The 20,671-nt window shown below is 43.3% G+C and overlaps 1 protein-coding gene across 7 annotated transcripts in view; it reads left to right on the top strand.

The window, feature by feature from the left end:
- The window catches only part of TSPAN18 (tetraspanin 18), a 301,343-nt gene that overhangs the window by 214,978 nt on the left and 65,694 nt on the right, over window positions 1–20,671 (top strand). The window contains exon 4 of one of the 7 annotated variants that reach the window (XM_053263521.1): window positions 2,322–2,448. The exons of the other annotated variants lie outside the window; for them this stretch is intronic. The gene's annotated coding sequence lies outside the window, so the exon portion shown is untranslated. The remainder of the gene's footprint in view (window positions 1–2,321; window positions 2,449–20,671) is intronic. 7 annotated transcript variants of the gene reach the window in all.

The following is a 20,671-nucleotide window of genomic DNA, read 5'->3' as shown; positions in this document are numbered from 1 at the left end:
GTTGAATCAAATGACCCATCCAAGCAAGGTAGTCTACCAGAAATGAAGCAAGCTGTACTTCTTGAAACTGGAGCTCTTTTTTTTTTTTAATGTACTTTATGGCAAGGCTTGACAAATTCCAGCTGCTGGGGAGCCATGGTCCCTAGAAATGTAACAGTGTAATTTAGACTAGGATATTCAGAGGCAGAATTAATTATTAAAATCTTTATCTACCCCAGACAGTCCTGTTCTGTTACTTGTAAAGGGGATAAAGAGAAGCACATTTACCCTCCCCTTCCACAGCGTCTGTGACTATGTCTGATAATTTTGTCAAGTGTCCATTGTCTGGCTCCTAAATTTTGGGCGCACTCCTAGATTTTTTAAAAAAGTCAAGGCCTGCTTTATAGGTGATAAACACTCATCAATGAATATGTTTTCTTCAGCTTTTTGTTTGTTTGGTTGATTCAAAGACTTTTTGTGAGATCATGTGGGAGGTATTTGCTCCAGTATTTGTACTTTTCCAAGTACAATCAATGCATTTGAATAAAATAACTTAGAGGTAAATATTGCTATTCTTTTGAGAGATGTTCCTAAGTAGGTTGGGATAGTGGGCTTGGCTTCATATTACACATAGCTTAGCATTTTTGGTACAATTAAATTGTATTACCTGTAAATTATAGCATAACACTTAAAATGTTTTTAACCTGTATAAAATGTAAAACCTTGTCATGATTGCATTTTGAATCATTCTCTATAAACAATTAAGAAAATAGATTTTCTTAATCTTAGCTTTTAGGACTCGCTTGTATTTTATTGACTTTGCTACAGACTCAAAGCAGAGGTTATATTGTTCCCCTAGAACAAAATATTAAGAACATTTTACATGCTGCAGTTTGTATTCCCAAAAGAAGTAATATGAATTAATATAGTATACAGAATCTATTATTATATCATAGATTTAATTACTGTACTGTTAAAAGTAGGAAGCAAAAGGATGGATTATGTCGGCAGGAAAGTCAAGAGTTTCATCAGTTGAGATCCAAAGCTTTGGCGTGTTAGAAAGATAGAAAAGCTCATGACCAACCTTCTGTAACTCAGGAAAGCCTCAGTGAAAAATATGCTCCACTTTCGCCAGCTGTGCGGTTCCCCTTAGAAACATTGCATCTTTTCATTCTCCAGTGCACTCAAGTCTCATCATACTGACAGAAGGGAAGTTAACTTTGTCACCTACACATGTTCAGCTGCAGTGAGGAGAAGCACTTAGAAGTCGAAATGCTTCTCAGTGACATGTGGCCCAGTTTTGCAATACAGCTGAGGATGGCCGTGCCAAAATGGTGATCAGTTATCAGTTCAGATATTGGGATCTTCAAAAATCAGGAAGAAATCTATAGTTTCTATAGATTCTATAGAAATCCAACTGGAGAGCCAGCATGGTGTAGTGGTTAGAGTACTGGACTTGGACCGGGGAGACCCAAGTTCAAATCGCCATTCTATCTATCTATCTATCTATCTATCTATCTATCTATCTATCTATCTACCTATCTATCTATTAAATGTGTATGCTGCCCACTACCAAAGTCTCTAGAGGTTTACAGCATAAAACTAACCAAGAATAAAACAAAGCAAGAATTTATCAGTTGGAACATATAAAAATCAGATTAAAATATCACTAAAAACACACCAACTAACTAAAAAGCTTGCTGAAGAGATTTGTCTTTAGTTGTTTCCTAAAAGCCAATAGGGGTGGAGCAGCTCTAATCTCAGCAGGAAGTGCATTCCACAGTCCTGGGGCAACTACAGAGAAGGCTCTCTTTTGAGTCACCACCAGACAAGCTGGCGGCACCCTCAGACGAACCTCCCCTGAAAATCTTAACAGGGTGTGGCGTTCATATGGAAGAAGGCATTCTCTTAAATACCATTCTGTCATTTAGTCACCACTCCTTCCATTGTTTCTGTGGAATGTAATGAACTTCAAATGTGTAACAAAGATTCTGCTACAAGTCAGAAACAGAAGAAAACCATATATACTGAGGCCAAATAATACAGTGAATCAGAATATGTGTTTCTTGTGCTGAAGTAAATTGTATCTATACTGTTATGGTCAGAACAGGAAAGGAAAGTTCTGATGTTTTACGTCAGATAACGTTTATGCTTTCAGAACCTGCTGCTTCCGGATCAAAACTTAAAACAAAGAATTCTTATCTATAAGAGGAATCACTATTTGCTTAGTTAGTTGTTGAGTGAAAGAATCAAGACTGCTGTTTCTCAAGGGGGCAGCTGCAACCTCCATTATTTCTAAAACAATTCTGTTATTTTCTCTTTACTCTCAATGTTTCTCATAGAATCATGAAGTTGGAGGAGGGTCTTGTAAACCACCTAGTCTAACCCATTGCTTGATGCAGGAAATCTAGAGCTAGAGCATCCCCTACGGATGGCTGTACCACTGGAGGGGCTACACCACCATCTTAGGTAACTGGTCCCATTGTTGAATTGTTCTTACCATTAAGACATATCGGCTAATGTTCATCTTGAATCTATCTTCCTTTAACATTTCATTAGACATAGCTATGCCATGTTAGGATATAGAGAACAAGTATTTGGCTTATTCATGTGACAGTCATTCAAACAACTGAAGAATGCTATTATGTCCCCTCCTCAGTCTTTTCATCTCTCATAGAGCTTGTTTCCCAGATCTTTGACCATCTCTGTTACCCTCCTCTGAACCAGTCCAGCTTATCTACAGCTGTCATAAAGTGTGACAAGTTGGGCTGTATCTAGAACTGGATACAGTACTCAAGATGAGGTCTGACTACTGTTAGATGCAGTAATACTTAGTAATACTGTAATACTTAATAATACTTAGTAATACAGTAATACTTAATGATAGTATTACTTCTTGTGACTTGAAAACGACGATTCTATAGTTTTACTGGAAGTTGTGGGAAGCAAGCCAGCTTCCCCTGCTATATCAACTGCTCTGGCCCAGGATGCTTTGCCTCCGCCCAAATCAGATTGTGAAAGCGATCCTAGTTCTCTGGGATCAGAAGATGTCTCTCTGGGATCATCTCTATTGGACATACAATCAGACTCAAAACCCATCTCACTGTCGGAGGACTATAAACAGTACTCTGCGTATGTGACCCGTATGGCTTTTGCCCTAGAGGTGAGCCTTGGCATGCAACATAAAGGAGAGTTAGATCCTTTGTTCAGTCTTATCAATGCAGAGGCCAAGATAGCGACTGCTTTGCCCCTTAACTCGGCTTTTTTGGGGGGGTCACACGGGGTCACTGGAAAAAGCCTGCAACCCTTTCACAACCTAATAGGTGCTTGAAAACCTTTTATAGGGTGCAATTGCAGGATGATACTGCTTTCTTGAAGAATCATCCTAACCCTAATTCTATTGTTGTGGAAGTGTCTTTGCAAAAGACCAGGGGTGATAGCCAGTTGGCATCAGGTGATATAGAGGGCAGAAAGTTGGACTCCTTTGGGAGAAAGCTCTATTTGGCCTCAGCGCTTCGCTTAAGGGTAGCAAACTATCATGCCTACAATGCCCATTATAATCACTTTTTGTGGGAGAAGGTGGCCCCTTTTTTCGATATGCTTCCGCAGGATAAGCGTGATCCAGCCAAGGCTTTCCTTTGGGAAGCTATACAAGTGGCAAAACAAGAACTCTATTTGGCCAGACACTCAGTGGAGTGTGCGGCTAAAGTGATTCGGTGGAGTGTGCAGCTAAAGTGACCCTAAAGTGGTCCTCAGGCAGCATGCCTGGCTGCGTTCCTCTAACTGACCTACGAGGCACGTGCTAGTGTAGAAGATCTTCCCTTTGAGGGCTCTAGCCTTTTCACAGAGCAAACCGATGACACGCTTCAAAAGGTCCAGAAGCTGTGCAGCATGGTAAGGCCCATGTCCTATTCCTCTCCAGCTCCTAAACCACAAAAGTCTTGTTCGCCTTATCAACAACATAAGGCTCCCTTCCAGCAGCGATCTTCGTCTGATCGTTCCTTTTGTAAGAACAAGTTCCAGCCTAGATACAAATCAAGCCTTACAACCTAGCAAACCAGCTTTTCAAAAGAATCAACCGAACCCCTTTCCAAAAAAGCAATGACTCGGAGAGTTTTCGGACTCGCCTGGCCCCATTTTCGGCAAAATGGGACGAGGTGACCACAGACCAGTGGGTCCTCACGATCATACTCTTAGGTTATGCCCGAGTTCTGTCGGATGTCACCCATTTCCAGGGTCAGTACACTCCAGAGTTAGACCAGGAGGTCACTGCTCTACTGTCCAAAGATGCAGTAGAACGAGTCGTCAATCCGGAGAGTCCTGGTTTCTATTCCTGATACTTCATCGTGCCGAAATGAGACGGAGGTCGGCGTCCTATCCTAGACCTCAGGGCTCTGAATCGGCATCTGGTGTACAAATGTTTCGGGATGCTGTCAGTACCAATCATCATGATCATCCTAGAAAAGGACATGTGGATGGACACATATTATCATGTGTCAATACACCCTCAGCATCGGCACTTCCTGTGCTTCCAGATAGGGGGGACCCCCTACCAGTTCAAAGCCCTGCCGTTTGGGCTCATGATGGCTCCCAGAATTTTTGTCTAGCCCCAGTGGTGGCTTTCCTGTAAGAATATGGCCTACAAGTACTGCCATACTTGGATGATTGGGTAATCCTGGCAAACAGTAGGCAGGTGGTTCTGGATGCCCTCGAGATGGTCATAGATACCCTGCAGGGCTTGGGTTTCCAGATCAATTTCACAAAATCCCAGCTGGAACTGACCTGCAGAATTCAAGTCATTGGGCTGATCTTTGACATGGTCTTGGAGATGGCCTTCCTGCCAGAAGCACGCATATGTACCCTGTCGAGGCTGACTGCCGTGTTCCTAGCCAGAGGTCCCCAGACTATGCACTTGGTGCAGTGTTTGTTGAGACATATGACAGCCACTACTTATGTGCTTCCTCTGGCATGCCTTTGGATGTGGATGACCCAGCCCTGGGTCTTGGACATATTCGACCCCCTTCGGGATCCAGCTCATTTGGAACAAACACCCCCTCAGTGGGTTCAGGAAACTGCGGCCTTGGCACCCCTTTCAGGACTCCCCGGTCTCATTGGGTGATTACTACAGACGCATCAGAGCTTGGTTGGGTTGGGTTTCACCTGAGCAGACACTGGTCCCCCAGGGAAAGGATTTGACACATCAACACATCAGCAGCTTAGAGTTGCTGACCATATTCAATGCACTCAAGGGGTTCTTGCCAGTAATTACGGCGAAGACCTATGTCAATCGACAGGGCAGCACATCTTCGAGGAGCCTTTTGATCCTGTCGATGGATCTTTGGCACTGGTGCGTGGTGCATGCGGTGTCACCTCAAGCAGTCTACATTCAGGGTGTCCTGAATGTCCAGGGGGACACGTTGAGCCGGATGATGTCAGTCTCCCATGAATGGACCTTGGACCAGAGTGTTCTTAGGAACATATTCACAAAGTGGAGTGTTCCAGTTCTGACCTTTCTGCATCCAATGCTCAGTGTGCCCTCTATTGCTCCAGGGGAGGGGAGGTTGAGGGTTCTTTGGGAGATGCCTTCATCCTGCCTTTGTACTGCATGCAATACTCCAAATGTGGCTGTACCATAGATTTGTATAAGGCAGGGCTGCTCAACTTCAGCCCTCCTGCAGATGTTTTATTTGATTGATTGATTGATTGATTGATTGATTGATTGATTTGATTTGTATACCACCCTTCCAAAATGGCTCAGGGCAGTTTACAGCATAATAAAAACAATAAAAACAAATTAACAATTAAAATCAAACCATTAAAACACAATAAAACCAATTAAACAGCTAAAAACCCTGGAAATCAGGGCAACAATTTAAAACAATTTAAAACAGTTAATCATGTTGGCCTACAACTCCCATAATTCCTGGCTATTGGGCACTGTGACTGGGGATTATGGGAGTTGTAGTCCAAAAACAGTTGAGGGGGCCAAAATTATGCAAAATTGGGCATTATAATAATAGCATTTTTATTTCCAATCCCCTTCCTAATGATCCTTAGCATGGAATTTGCCTTTTTCATAGCTGGCACACACTAAGTTGACACTTGTGGGGGGGCAGGAGAGGTGCCTTATTGCCCATCCACCCACACCCAGTTTTAAATAGGCATTCCCCCTTTGCTTGTAAAGGGGAATACTTACCAGATTCCCCTTTACTAGCAGGGCAATTGAACCAGGTCGAACTAGTTCAACCCGGCTCAACAGCTCGAATCAAACTGCTACTAGTTCTAATGAACCAGCTCACAGACCAGGCAGTTGAGTTTGAACTTTAACCGAACTGCCCATGCTGGTTCTGTGCACACCCCTACTATTGCTGACTCACGTTCAACTTGTGATCAACTGCAATTTGAAGATCCTCCCCACATTTGCTACTGCCAAGCCAGGTACCTTCCATGATATGCCTGTGCATTTGAGTTTTCTCCCCTAAGTGCAGAAGTAGTAGTACTTCAGTCTCACTTACCAACTCTTCTCTATTGCTAAAGAGCAAGTTAAGGATACTGATCCCCTTGTTCCTTCCCCCACCAAAGGGGAAAAGGGAAGTTGTCAGTAAGGCATGTCAGAAAATCATTGGGTATTCAATGCTTAGTGGAGTTGTCTCCCAGCAGATATCAAGGTAATTGAAGTCCCCCATTACTATTATTTTTTACCTCCATCAAACAATAATTCATCTATCTATCATAGATATATACTGCCTCATATGTGTATCTCTAGGCTTTGTACACAATTTAAAGCATGACATAGCCACATATGTTCTTCTCTGCACCCCCAGCCAGCTTCTTCTCACAAAGAGCCTCTCCTCCCTCCCAATGGCTATCTAGGTCCCACACACCTGGCATGCTGATTGGCTGACCCTTGGAGTTCACCAGCCTGTCAGTCAGAACAGGGTTCACTTCTGGTTCAGCGTGACATGACAAATACAAAACATGACAAATATAAAACAGAGTAAAAATATAGTCCAGCCAGACTCCCCTTTCAACCTGCAGGCTGACCTGGAAGAGCTGAGTGGTTTCGGCCTCAGGAAAAGGGAGGGGGTTGAGCATCTCCCTATCCCTCCTTTCCAGGTTGGTCAGTTTCCCTGTCCGCCTCTCTCCAGAAGCCCCAGACACTCCCCAGAAGGCAGCCTCTCATCCCTGACTCACCCCTTATATGCCTCTTAGCAGGCTTTGTGAGAAGAAGCTGGCTGGGGGTGCAGAAAAGAACACATGCTGCCATGGAGGACAGTTGCAGGAAGATGACTGCAGCTCTTGGAAGATAGAACTGCAGGGGCTTAAATCTCATCCAGGATTTGCTGAGTTCAAGACAAGGAAGCCAGCGCTTTGGCTTCGGAAAGTTGCCTAGGGAAAGTTTGTTTAGTCATATTTTGTGTTAGACTTTCTGTTTCTTTTGTATGTGCTTTGTATATCCCTGAAACTGTTCTATGAATGATTACCTGTAACATAACTAATAAGAAACACTAGCCTTCACCCATCCAGTCAGGGCATTGAAAAAGACTCTGTAAGCTTTTAAAGGTGCTTTTGTATTCTTCTGCATACCTGTTCCTTGCAAATGGGTAACCTTGATTTTTAAAGTGTGCCTCCCCAAAACCATTCGGGGTGCTTTTTGAAGTATTCTTGTAACCTACTGAGTATTTTTCCTTGTAACTAAAAGCTGAGAGCCTCAGTCGGAAGCAGTCTATAGCATTTGAATAAAACTGTTTTTATTTTTGTTATTTCCTTTACAAGCCTCTCTGAGTGGATTTTCAACTCGGGAGAAAGTGGGGGCTGGAAGGGGGTCTTACTCTGGTGCAAGCACATCCTCAGACGTTCAGCAAACTACCAGTTTTCTCACCACATGAAGGCTTGCACATGGAGGATTTTTGTGTACTTTTCCACTAGCAAGAGAAAGAGAGTTTCCCTGGTATTCCACCCCATGCCCAGGGAGGGTCAAGCTCTATTGAAAGGAGGGGTGGCGGCGGCAGCCATTTTTGAACCTACCAGAAATATAGAAGAGTTTAGCAGTAGCCTTTGCCAGAAAGCTCAGCAGGGATGATTCAGCACTTCTTTCCCTCTCGTGAGCTACTCAATAAGTAGATTCTAGCTACAATGTTGTATTTATTTCCTTTTCTATTTTTACCCAGATGCTCTCCACTGGGCTACCATGCTCATTCTCTTGGATTTCTGTGCAGATATACACATTTTTTACATATAATTCTACTTTCCCTCCCTTTTGTCACATCTCTTCTTTTTGGACAAGAATAGATTTGTCCAATTCCTTCATTTCAGTCTTGGGAGTCAGTCGTCCAAGTCTCAGCTATTTTTATCAACTTCTATTTACCTTCTTGTACTACAAGTTCAAACTCATCTTATTTCCCATTCTCTCTGTGTCAATATATGTATATATAGACACAACAACCATTGATACTGTGCAACAATATATCTACTGCTGTGTTATTGTGTGGTTTGCCAAAGATACTGGTCAAATTATCAAAAGATTTCACATGGCCCAAGCTACTGGCACCCTCTTTTATAGTAGATTTAGTGGTGGATTATAATAGTAAAATAATAGACACACCATAGGAACACAGGAAGCTGCCTTATAGCAAGTCAGACCATCTGTCCCTCTAGTTCAGTATTGTCTACACTGACTGGCAGCAGATCTCCAAGGTTTCAAGCAGGAATCTGTCTCAGTAGTACCCAGAGATGCCAGAGATTGTACCTGGGACCTTCTGCATGAAAAGCAGATGCTCTGCCATTGTGCCACAGCCTCATCAGAACAACCATGAAATTCTGTGGAGAGAACTTTCCACAGTGTGCTCTGTGTAAACTCTACTTGATTGCTTGGAACTTATAAACCAGTAAGTTTTCAAGCACAAGTCTTACAGTTTTCCATTTGCAGTTTCTGTGGAATACTTAGGTGTTTTTATGTGCAGATAGATGTATTAACCTTTCTAGTTTTGAACTTTTCAGAATATCTGTCAGAGCAGTTTTTATTTGCACAGAATCCAGAAACTGGTCGGTCACAAGGGGATGTATCCAAATATGCAAAAAGGTCTAGGGATGTACATGAAAAGGAGTTTGCATTTTCTTTTGAGCTCAAAACACCAACAGCCAAAACATTTTGTTCAAACAGCAATCGTAACAGTTGTTTCGATGGAACAAAACTTGAAACATTTTGAGTGATTCAGCCATAGAGTGGAGGAAACTCAAAATACCCCATTGTTCCCCATGGGTTAGCTCCTAGGGACACCAAAGTGGGTTCGTTGGTAGGGCATGATACCTACCACCCAACCCACAAAAGAAATGAGCAATTAGGTGGTTTTTAAAGAAATTTTCAACCTTCCTCTAAATCCTATGGGGTGTTGGGAGGAGGGTTACTTTTTTAAATTGCTTGTCCATTTCTTTTCTGGGTTGGCTGGTAGGTAGCACCCATCATGCCCTACTGCGCAACCCAATTTTATTTATATATTTATTCTACATATTTATACCACACCTTCCTGAACACAATTGCTCAGGGTAGCTCGCAAAATTAATAAAATAGACACAATATAAATAAATGATAAAATTAATAAGATTAAAGAGCAAGCTAAAACCACATTTAAAAGTTACATTTTTAAAAGGTTACACGTAAAAAGCTAGAAGCTACAGAAGATCTATCTATCTATCTCCATCCCCATATGAACAGCTTTGCTGGATAAGGCCCAAGGTCCATCCAGTCCAGCATCCTGTTTCACACAGTGACCCACCAGGTTCCTCTGGGAAGCCCACAGTCAAGAGGTGAGGGCATGCCCTCTCTCTTGCTCTTGCTCCCCTGCAACTGGTATGTCAAAGCATCTTGCCTCTGAGGCATGAAGTGGCTTATAGCCACCAGACTAGTAACCAATAATAGACCTGTTCTCCATGAATGTGTCTAAACCCCATTTAAATCCATCCAAGTTAGTGGCTGTCACCACATCCTGTGGCAAGGAATTCCATAGATTGTGTGCTGTGTGAAAAAGTATTTTCTTTTTTCGGTCCTAAATTTCCCAGCCTTCAGTTTTACAGGAGGACCCCTGGTTCTAGTGCTGTGAGAGAGGGAGAAAAATTTCACTCTCTCTACTCCATGGATAATGTTTTAAATTTTTTAAATTGCTGTCATCTTTGAATGTTTTAAACTTTTTAATTGTTTAATAGTTGGTTTTATTCTGTTTCTGTTGTGATTATTTTTGTGAACCACCTAGAGCCTTTGAAATTGAATGAATAAATAAATAATGATGAATAAATAATTTTATACACCTCTATCATGTCTTCCCGTAGTTGCTTCTTTTCCAAACTAAAAAGTCCCAGTTGCTGTAGCCTTGCCTCGTAAGGAAAGTGTTCCAGGCCCCTGATCATCTTGGTTGCCCTCTTCTGCACTTTTCCCAGTTCTACAATGTCCTTCTTAAGATACGGTGACCGGAAATGTACCCAGTACTCCAAATGTGGCTGCACCATAGATTGTTATAAGGCCATAATAATATTAGCATTTTAGTTTTCAATCCCCTTCCTAAGGATTCCTAAGTTGCTGCCAGATCCCCCAAACACTTCAAAATTCAAAATAATGCTAAAAAACAACAGATTAAGCAGATGGCTCTCTGAGCCCTGAGGAGTCTAAGCAGCAGCCCTATGTTCATTTTGACATTCAGCATTGAATTCATGGAGCTGTGGTACACAGCTCATCATTCTACTTCATTAATGTGGTCAAGGGTCTGGCAGGAACAACTTAATTACTCCCTCTTTTTATTTCTTAATTCCTAGAAGCACAGAAGTGTGCTCAACTGGCCTTGATGCTCACAAAGATCCCCGCTGATTTGTGCTCCAAAAAGTGGAGGCGGATTTGTTACCATGGCATTCCGAAATGGCTCCAAAATCTACAGCCCCTGTCAGTTGAATGGGCTCCCAGCAGCACATCCTAATTGCCATTGTGCAGCAACAAAACAATGATCACAGATTTTTCCACAAAGACTATAATCAATAGAAGCATCCCTTGCTTTTTAATATGCACTGAGCAAGTTCATTTGTAAGCTTATTGTGACTTCAGTGAGATAAGCTATTAGGCTGATCATTAGGTGTCTGTGAAAATAACAGAGGAAACTCGGACACATTCCAGAATAAGCCCTCTTTTCTCCCTCATTTGTGTGTCTTTTCAGGAGCATTCAGTTGTGTTTGTGCGCGCACACACACACACACATTTCAAAGAAAAGTCATATTTGCTTTACTACTACAGTTGATGCAAATGAAGCTAGAACAAAACCAAATTGAAAATAAAAAAGAAGGAAGTTTAAAAATTAGGCAGAGTGGAGGGGAGGCAAAAAAATGACATACCTTGAAGACAGCAAATTAAATTAATCAAGGCTAATCTCTATTCTGTCCTAATAACTCATGTCACCATCAAGGAACATCTAAGCACACAAGGTGCGGACTGGAAGCACTGACTTCAAGTTTTCATTTTGTTATATACCAAGGGCTTGCATGTTGAGTTGGCTTTCGAACACATCTTTTTCCTGTAGTCTAAGTAGTTTTTTGCATTGTCTCTTTCAAAATTGAGGAGATGGAAGTGTATAATAATGGAAGTCATCTGTATCGATGAGGTAAAGTAGGACAATATATTTCTTAGGGTATTCTAAGATATCACAAAGTAGTGAGCAAGCATTAGAGTTTTCCAAAACTCTATTAAGCAAAATGGGAGAGAGAGAATGAGACTTTTTTCCATTTCAGCGAGGGCTCCCAGGACAAAGAAACAAAATTGCATATTACCCCTGTAAAATGTAATAAAATATAAAACCTAGCAATTACTCAGATCTGGCTTTGTTTTAACTTAACATCTACCCTGAAGAAGGCTTCTGAATAACTTGAAAACATGCTCACGATTTCATGGTAAGTTAGTTGGTCCTAATACAATATTACTTTTCATTTGACTTTTGGATTCCCACCCCCACAATAGATCAGCACAGCTATTTACATATTTTCTCTATATACTGATATATCCAGGGTAGCCTTCCCCACAGATGATCACTGAGGACTGTCTGGTAGGTATGTGCACAAAATACTTCAGGCACATCCCAGGGGGTGGGGAAGGATTCCCTTAAAGGGAGGCAGGCAGGTCCTACCTGACCCTCCTGCAAGCCTCCTCCGCCCCATCATGGTGCCGTTCTAAAAGAAACATCCCCCATACTACAGTCTCCTTTAAAACACCCTGCCATGGCGATGGGATGCTTTCCCAAGCATGTGGGCTGACGCCATGCAAGGGATGCTGGGGGAAGCATCCTGTCGCTGTGGAGGGGCATTTTAAAGGAGACTGCGGCACAGGCTGCTGCTTTCACTGGGATGTTTCTCTTAGAACAGCGCCATGATGGCCCCATCATGGTGTGGGGCAGCAGAGTGTGTGGGGCAGCAGAGTGTGGGGCAGCAGAGTGCTGCTGTGGGGTGTGGGGCAGCAGAGGTGTGGGGTGTGGGGCAGCAGAGGCTCACAGGAAGGGGCAGGTGGGACCTGCCTGCCTCCTTTTAGAGGGACCCCGCAACCCGTGCCGAAACGTTTCAGCTGCAAGGAGCCGGATCATTTCGGCGCCTCTTCAAAGAGGCACTGAAATGAGTTGGGCACATCCCTACTGTCTGGGCATGTGATTCGCATGCCCAGACAGTCCACTGCTGGCCCAGGGAATGAGGAGGCTGGAATGCACCATCTTGGCCCCCTGAAATCCTACAATGCACCGTGTGAGTGCATGGTGCATTGTGGGGTTCTCTCCAGGGACAGGCGGGTGCCCATCAGTGCTTCAGCGCTAGTTGCAAGCAGACAGCACTCACACTCACACACACAATTTTTTTTTTTTTTTTTAAAAAACATGGTTAAGGGTGCACTTGGGCTCTGCGGGGGGGGGGGGGGGTGCCTTTGCCATTTTGCCGGCAGCTGGTTGGCTCCCACAGGTTATCACAGGTAGCCAAGCCCAGTCTTGGCTGTTCCTGAGAAAGGCCTCTTACTCTTTTTGAGTAGTGTTAGGGCTACCTGCAACAAATCTTGTTGCTGATTAAGATTTCACACTTTACTAATTCTTCCCAGGTGAGTAGAATCAATATTAGCTTACTTTAAGACTACAGTTTTCTTCTTTCAGTTGTGGAGAAGGTTAAGGATTTGGTTTACAGTGACATTGATTCTTCCATGCTTGGATGTAAACAGATATAGCTGTGCCTTGTGTTTCATTCAGCCACTATTGATTTAATTCTATATGGTATCTGTCCAATCCATCATGCTTCCAAGGGCTGTTTGTAAATCTTTTACCCAGACATCTTTTGTATCCATTGCAAAATTAATCTCATTACAAGGCCTCTCACAAGCCATGGTAATGAATAACTCATTTGAGTGTTCGCTTTCAGTCAGTTGAAATCCTGAGCTGCATACACATGTATGCATGTTCTCCTACAGTCTCTGGTATTTATATCTGCAGGATAGCGGTTTTGAAGCACAAGGTGTCTCTCTTCCTTCTGTCCCCACCCCTCTATTTGCTCTCATGCAAATTTAGATCATAAATGTGGTCAATGCACTTGCAAGAGCAACTTAATTAGCCACCATGTGGCCATGGACGTGCAGCTGGCCCTACAGGTAGCTGTCACATCCCTCCTCTCCTCCACAGCAGTACTGCATCTTGTGTTTTGTCACTTCTGCACCTACCAGCTGGAGGAGCTTTGCTGTCGGCTCTGTCAGCTGTGCATTGCCCATCTTCTATTGGTGCTACCATACCTGTCCAGTTGGAGGTGGGTGCCCACATGGAAGGAGGTAATGTGGCTTTGTTCCCATGAATGTCTGTTCCTAGACATCATGAATGTCCAAGAATGGGTGGATGGCCATTTCCAGAAGAGCTTTAGGGTGTCCTGTGGTACTTACAACTACCTTGTGGAGGAGCTTGCACTATTCCTCCAATGCCTTGACACAATCATGTGGTTGGCCATCCTGGTGGAGAAGTGCCTTGCTGTCATGTTTTACAAGCTGACCATGAAAGAGAGCTGCCTTGGCCTGAGTAGCCTCTTTGCCATTGGGAAGACCACCGGATGTCTGATTTTCCATGAGGGCATTCTCACCTTAATGAGATCCTGCTCAACAAACATTGGGGATGCCACTCCAGTGGGACATGTGTTTGTGACTCTGGGCTTATCTGATGTCTACAGCACCATTAATGGTTCTCACATCAAATGGGTGGTGCCTACGAGCCAGAGGGAGAGAGGTGAAATTTCTAGACATGTTATAGATCCATTTCGAGACATGTGCTTTAGAGAAAAGAAACCAACCAGAGAGAAAGCGACCTTGGACTTAATCCTGAGTAGTGCCCAGGACCTGGTGTCAGATGTCAGACTTGTAGAACTATTGGAGAACAGTGACCATAGTGTGATCCAGTTCAGCTTATATGCAAGTAGAGCATTGCCAAAGAAGTCTAACACAGATGCGCTGGACTTCAGAAGAAGAAACTTCTCAAAAATTATGAGACTGGTTAACAGGAAGCTGAAAGGGAAAGTCAGGAGGGTCAAATCTTTCCAGGAAGCATGGAACTTATTTAAAACTAGAATAATAGAAGCTCAGTTGTAATTTATTCCGAGGAGGAGGAAAGGTACCACCAAGTTGGCTAGGGAAGCTATCAAAAGGAAGAAGACTTCCTTCAGAAAATTAAAGTCTTGCCCAAATGAAGAGAACAGAAAGGAACATAAACTTTAGCAAAAGTAATTCAAGGATACAATAAGGGATGCAGAGAGAGAGTTTGAAGAGTATATAGCTAGAAGTTTCAAGGGGAATAATAAAACGTCTTTAAATATATCAGAAGCAGAAAACCTGCCAGGGAGGCGGTTGGACCCTTAGATGAAGAGGGCATGAAAGGGATTATTAAGGAGGATAAAGAAACTGCACCCACAAATCCGAATGAAGACAGGACATGTTTGGTTGGAGTAAAATAGGGCTACTTTATTGATGTACAGTGAATCAGACTTGCAACGAGGTACCTAACTAACCAGAGTGTGGGTACTGCTCCCTTTTGGGGCCGCCTCCTAGTCAGTAAATATAAAAGAACAGGCCTTGTTGAAGGAGAATCAGCATGGCTTCTGCAAGGACAAGTCTTCTCTCACAAACCTTTTGGAGTTCTTTGAGAGTGTCAACAGGCATGTGGATAAAGGTGTTCTGGTTGACATAGTATACTTGGACTTCCAACAAGCTTTTGACAAAGGTCCCCACCAAAGGCTCTTGATTACCACCCAGCCATTGTGCATGCATGGATTTTGATTGGGCTGGTGGACAGCCTGTCCAGTAACAGGGCTGTCGACTATCCCAGCCACTCTCCCACTGTGAGCAGCGGTGGTTCGAGTTAAGAGTGAAGTTCACAACCTCTTTGTCTGCAAAGGGTGCACGTAAAGGATTAAGGGCTGCGTCTATGGGCAGCACCAATCAGAATGCTGCAGGGTAGGGCTGAGGCATCCCAAGATGTTATGGTTCTGCCCAAGGATACATGGCATGGTTGTGTGGCTCAAGTGACCCTTCCTGACCCCTCATGATGAGGCTGCTGATGTAATTTCCAGTTTACTGGCAGCATGTTGCATGTCAGGATAGCAGGGGAGTGGCTAGAGGACATTACATGGTAGGACAAGGCTTGCCGCTCCTGATTCCGGCTATGGCCAATGCACCAGTATTGATCGTCTGCTCATTGGATTCATTAACCCTCACTGCACCTGCGCTCATTTGGCCCTCATGAGCTACATACCTGCCTACCCTCCTAACAAACCCAAAATGGTTGTGCATAAGTCCCTACTGTCTCCTACTTAGACTTACTCTTAGTAAGTCTTAAAATGCCATAATTTTGATACATCAGATAATAAAAGTGATAGTTCTTCCATTGCTTTAATGTATGATTACTATACCAATTCCATATAATTCCTAATATTACTACTAGAATTCTGTCCTGTTCTTGTCCTTTAATCATAGCTGATGTGATGTATTTCAGCTGTCACAGAATATGTCACAACAGACATTTTGCCTTTACTATAGGGTCCAAAACCTTTTATTGCAATTGAATTCAGTGAAAATATTTGGGTTGCCTTCAGTTTTCTGTTCTTTGGGGGACTGAATTTGCTCTGCCAACGATTAGAACTAACAAGGATGCAGCATTTTCATCTGTTGAAAGGATTCAGAATGGGCTCCAGCCTTTAACATTGCAGGCCTTTCTAGTGTGCCTTTTTGTCAACACAACCAGTTGCCAGAAAGACGACACAGAGAATCCTTCGCTTTTGTAAATACTTGATGCATTGAGAGCTATTTATTTTTCATTTTAAAAGACTTAAAACTATTAGCCCAACAATTAACAAACCCGATACCAAAGCTCTGTCTCCATCTTTCTTGGCAATCTCTGTTTCTCTTTAGATCACAATTACAAATGCATATCAACCTTATTTATTTTTAAGTGTTCCATCATTACTAATTTTCTTGGCATTCACAATGATGATACCAATTTCAGAAAAAAGAACACATTGATTTTATGTGCAGTGCTTTTTAATGGTTCTAGTGTCACTCAGTTTGTGTGGAGTCCAAAAAAGCCTATATACAATTGGCAAACCTGGCATGCCCACAGATAGTGTTATACCCAATGAGGTGTTTCCCTAGGGCCCCCCAGGAGTGGGATTGTTATCGCAGAAGGGGATAGAGAGAAATGGACAGTGGAGACCTAAGTTTAGTTTGTTTCACTCTTCGTGTACCTTTTATTCAGCATTGGTAAATATGACATGTGATAATAATCAAAGTAAAAAACAGCAATAAACAACCTCAGGCAAAAAGCCACATAATTATAACACAGGGGTTATACATTCACTCACTCACATCTCACAACCCCACAGTTGCAATACTTATCTACCTGTCTAACTAAGTGATCAGCTTAGTAGAACAAGTAGTGCCCAAGTGTTAGCAGGACAAAGGAGAGGCTGTGCACAATCAATGGTAAAGTTCTCCTCCCGATACAACTTTGGCAATTAGTTTTATATTGGTCAAGATGAGATTATCTTTCCTGGTTCAGGCCTCCTCCATCACATATAGGTGGATGGGTGGAAAGTACCTTCAGTTCACACATGGAAGTCTCTCATAGCCCTGCTGGTCAGGGTCAGGCCTGGTCATTGTCTGGAGATCCTTCCTGCATCCAGGATGGTTCATTTGTATCATTCCACTGTTCACACAACCCTTGGTCCTCTGCACAGTCCTTTCTTGTTGCACCTGGCACCTCTTTGGCTCTTCTCTAGGGATGTGCGGACAGTTTGAGGGGCATTCGGTTCTATGTCGAACCAGTTTGATTCGACAATTCCAGGGCTGAACTGGAAAACCACCACCACCCCCGACGGTTCGGGGGGTCCATGTTTTTGTTTTTTGTTTTAATTTAACCTTTAGCCTCTTTGGGGGGCTTCCTCTAGGCTGCGGGGGGGGGGTCCGTGAGGGTTCCCCCTCCCCCCACTGGCTTTGCTCATCTCCTCCACGGCCTGTTTTGCCTGGTTTTTTGGCCCATTCGGGCCTCCGTATTTTTGTGCACCAGCCATTCTGCCCGCCGCCGTGCATGCGCAAATGGCCTCTGTGAGGCCTGCCATGGCCCAGGGCCTTGTAGTTGCCATTTGTGCATGCGCGGTGGCCATTTTTTAAAACCAGGCCTCACAGAGGCCATTTGTGTATGCAAGGCTGTGGGCAAAATGGCCACCACGCAAAAATACGGAGGCCCAAACAGGCTGAAAAAACAGGCAAAATGGGCTGCGGCGGTGATGAGAGAGGCTGGCAGGGGGAGGGGAAACCTTTCCTGACCGCCCCACCGCCGCGGGCTAGAGGAAGCCCCGCAAAGGGGCTAAAGGTTAAAATAATAAATCACAAACAACCCCCCCCCCCCCGCAGACCGAACCGGGTGGGGGTGGTGGTTCTAAGGGGTGCCAGACTGAACTGGTCTGGTTAGGTTCAAGTCTGGTCCGGACTTGAACCAAACCGGGCCAGCCGGTTCCGTGCACATCCCTACTCTTCTCCAACTGACTGAGGCTGTTCACACAAGCAGTCCAATCCAGGCTAGGACAGCTAAACCTGGGTTGGGCTGCTCATGTGGCCCTCTGGGATCACTCCTGATCCCGGTGCTTCCATCCCCACTAGCTCAGCTTTTTAACCTGGCCCTTAGAGGGTGCTGGGGTTTGGGGAAATACATGCTCAACTCTCATTAATGGTTCATTACTCTGTCCAATAGCCACACGTTTCTCAACCCAATCTCACATGGTAAGATCAACCATGCCTGATCTTTAAGTTTGGAAATCCATTCTGAGGTCTGGCAGAACATTTGAACTGAGCCTACATAAGCACAGCCCTGCTGGATCAGGCCCAAGGCCTATCTAGTCCAGCATCCTATTTCACAGAGTGGTCATCAGATGCCTCTGAGAAGCCCACTGGCAAGAGGTGAGGGCATGCACTCTCTCTTGCTGTTGCTCCCCTAAAATTGGTATTTAGAGGCATCTTGCCTATGAGGCTGGAGGTGGGCTGTAGCCACTGATAGACCTATCCTCCATTAATTTGTCTAAGCCCCTTTTAAAGCCATCCAAGCTGATGACCATCACCGCATCCCATGGCAGAGAGTTGCATAGATTAATTATGTTCTGTGTGGAAAAGTACTTGCTTTTGTTGGTCTTGAATTTCCTTGCCTTCAGTTTCATGGGACGACCCCTGGTTCTAGTGTTGTGAGAGAGGACAAAAAATGTCTCTCTGTCCACTCTCTCTGCTCCATGCATAATTTTATATACCTCTATCATATCTCCCTGTAGTTGCCTCTTTTCCAAGGTAAAGAGCCTCAGATCCTGTAGCCTAGCCTCATAAGGAAGGTGCTCCAGGCCCCTGATCATCTTGGTTGCCCTCTTCTGCACCCTTTCCAGTTCTACAATGTCATTCTTAAGATATGGTGAACAGAACTGTATGCAGTACTCTGAATGCCTGGTATGTTTTAAATCTACTTTTAAAAATAAATCTAAGAGAGCCTACTCTCCTCCTAATGAACCAGGACCTTCAATTTAACTAAAGAGGTGCCTCCTTCTGCAGGGGCATGCCAGGAAGCTACAGTCTTTTCAGGTCTACATGAGAATGCACATTGTCATAAGTCAGCATAGGTGGTAGCATGCTGAGGAGTGGGCTGTGAGCCCTACATCTATTTTGTTTTTTGTGTTATAAAGCATCTACCTCCACTATTGGCCCTGATGCTAGTGTTCCACAGGACTGATTTGCACTATTTATTTTTAGAAGGTATGCTGCGAGTTATATTAATGCGATTTGAATTTCTTATTCTCTGGTCATGTGGGGAAAGTATTAGAATGGCCTTCATCATGTGCCTAGGTCACAATTTTAAATTCTTAGCTAAATCTTGCATGCCACTTTATCTACTTTTTTTAATGGTGAATCAGAGTCCCAGAGAATGTTCTAAAAGCACACAACACAATTCCACATTGGAGGCCAGTGGAACTGGATCTGGCTCAGATCAGTGCATGGATGGGAGACTGGACCATAGCTTCTATAAGATTTTGGGAGGAAATGGGGCTTCCAATGCTGAGTGTCTGGTGAACCATTCAGTTTCCACAGAAGGGGAAATGATCAAACTGTCTTTTCATTCATTCAGTCCACATCCCAGCTATTTAAAAGTGTGAATCAACAATGAATGGTGATGTTAATTTTAATTGCACAACTTATAAATATTGACTGAAATCCAGACTAACATAGTTTGTACCAAAAACATTTTTGCATGCTCATTGTGGAATGGGAGGTTGGCAAAATCTCCCTCGTAGGACACACGAAACGTTTTTCAGCACATGTAACATTAGTCTGGATGAGAGCCATGGTTACTGCTACTGCTACCTTGAGAAAATAGTAATTTTTAAAAATCCTGACACTTGGGGGGAAATGCAGGGGAGGGAAAACTGATGTTCTGAAATAGTTTCCAAATGAACAATAAAGGGATTTGTAGAATAATCTTCAATTTTCAATCCTGACTTCAGGCCTCCGAAGTTCAGAATGTATATATTATTCAGGCCCTGATTCTCATTAATGGAAAACTTATTCTGGCATTTCCAGGAATACATTAGTAACTGTTTGAAGTTATATGGTAATGTGGTATTTCTAGTCAACATGCAGTGTCTTCCACATAGATATATAACAGATCCCTGGCCTCTGACAACAAAATCAAAGCCAAGAACATTGGTTAGCCTGGCAAGAGCATCACTTTTCATCTATGGAATTAATTTGGATTTGGAGACATGAACTGCTATTAATAATCATTGTACACATATAAAAATTAGCATCTTACTATTGTATAGGACCTCTCACAGCACATTCCAAAGGCATAGGAAAAGAACATTCATAGCTTTTGACTTTCCCACATTTTACTTGACAATTCTTGATGGGCTGCAAAACTGCTTTTTGTAATTCCAATTCACAACCTCATGAATGACTCCAAGGAATGTTCAGCATATTAAGAGCAGAACTCATCAGTTATTGGTTAGTGTGCAGTTTAGTTGTGGAGTGCTGATTTTTTCAAGGCAGCAAAACATATAAGGATAATTTGGTAATTTTTGTTCTGGTAATTTTAATACTGATAGCCTTGTTCTAACGATAGAGACTGGGTGATTT

The sequence above is a fragment of the Hemicordylus capensis genome, chromosome 1 (assembly GCF_027244095.1).
Source record: "Hemicordylus capensis ecotype Gifberg chromosome 1, rHemCap1.1.pri, whole genome shotgun sequence".
Classification (NCBI taxonomy): Eukaryota; Metazoa; Chordata; class Lepidosauria; order Squamata; family Cordylidae; genus Hemicordylus; species Hemicordylus capensis.
This window is presented reverse-complemented; position numbering and strand designations above follow the sequence as displayed.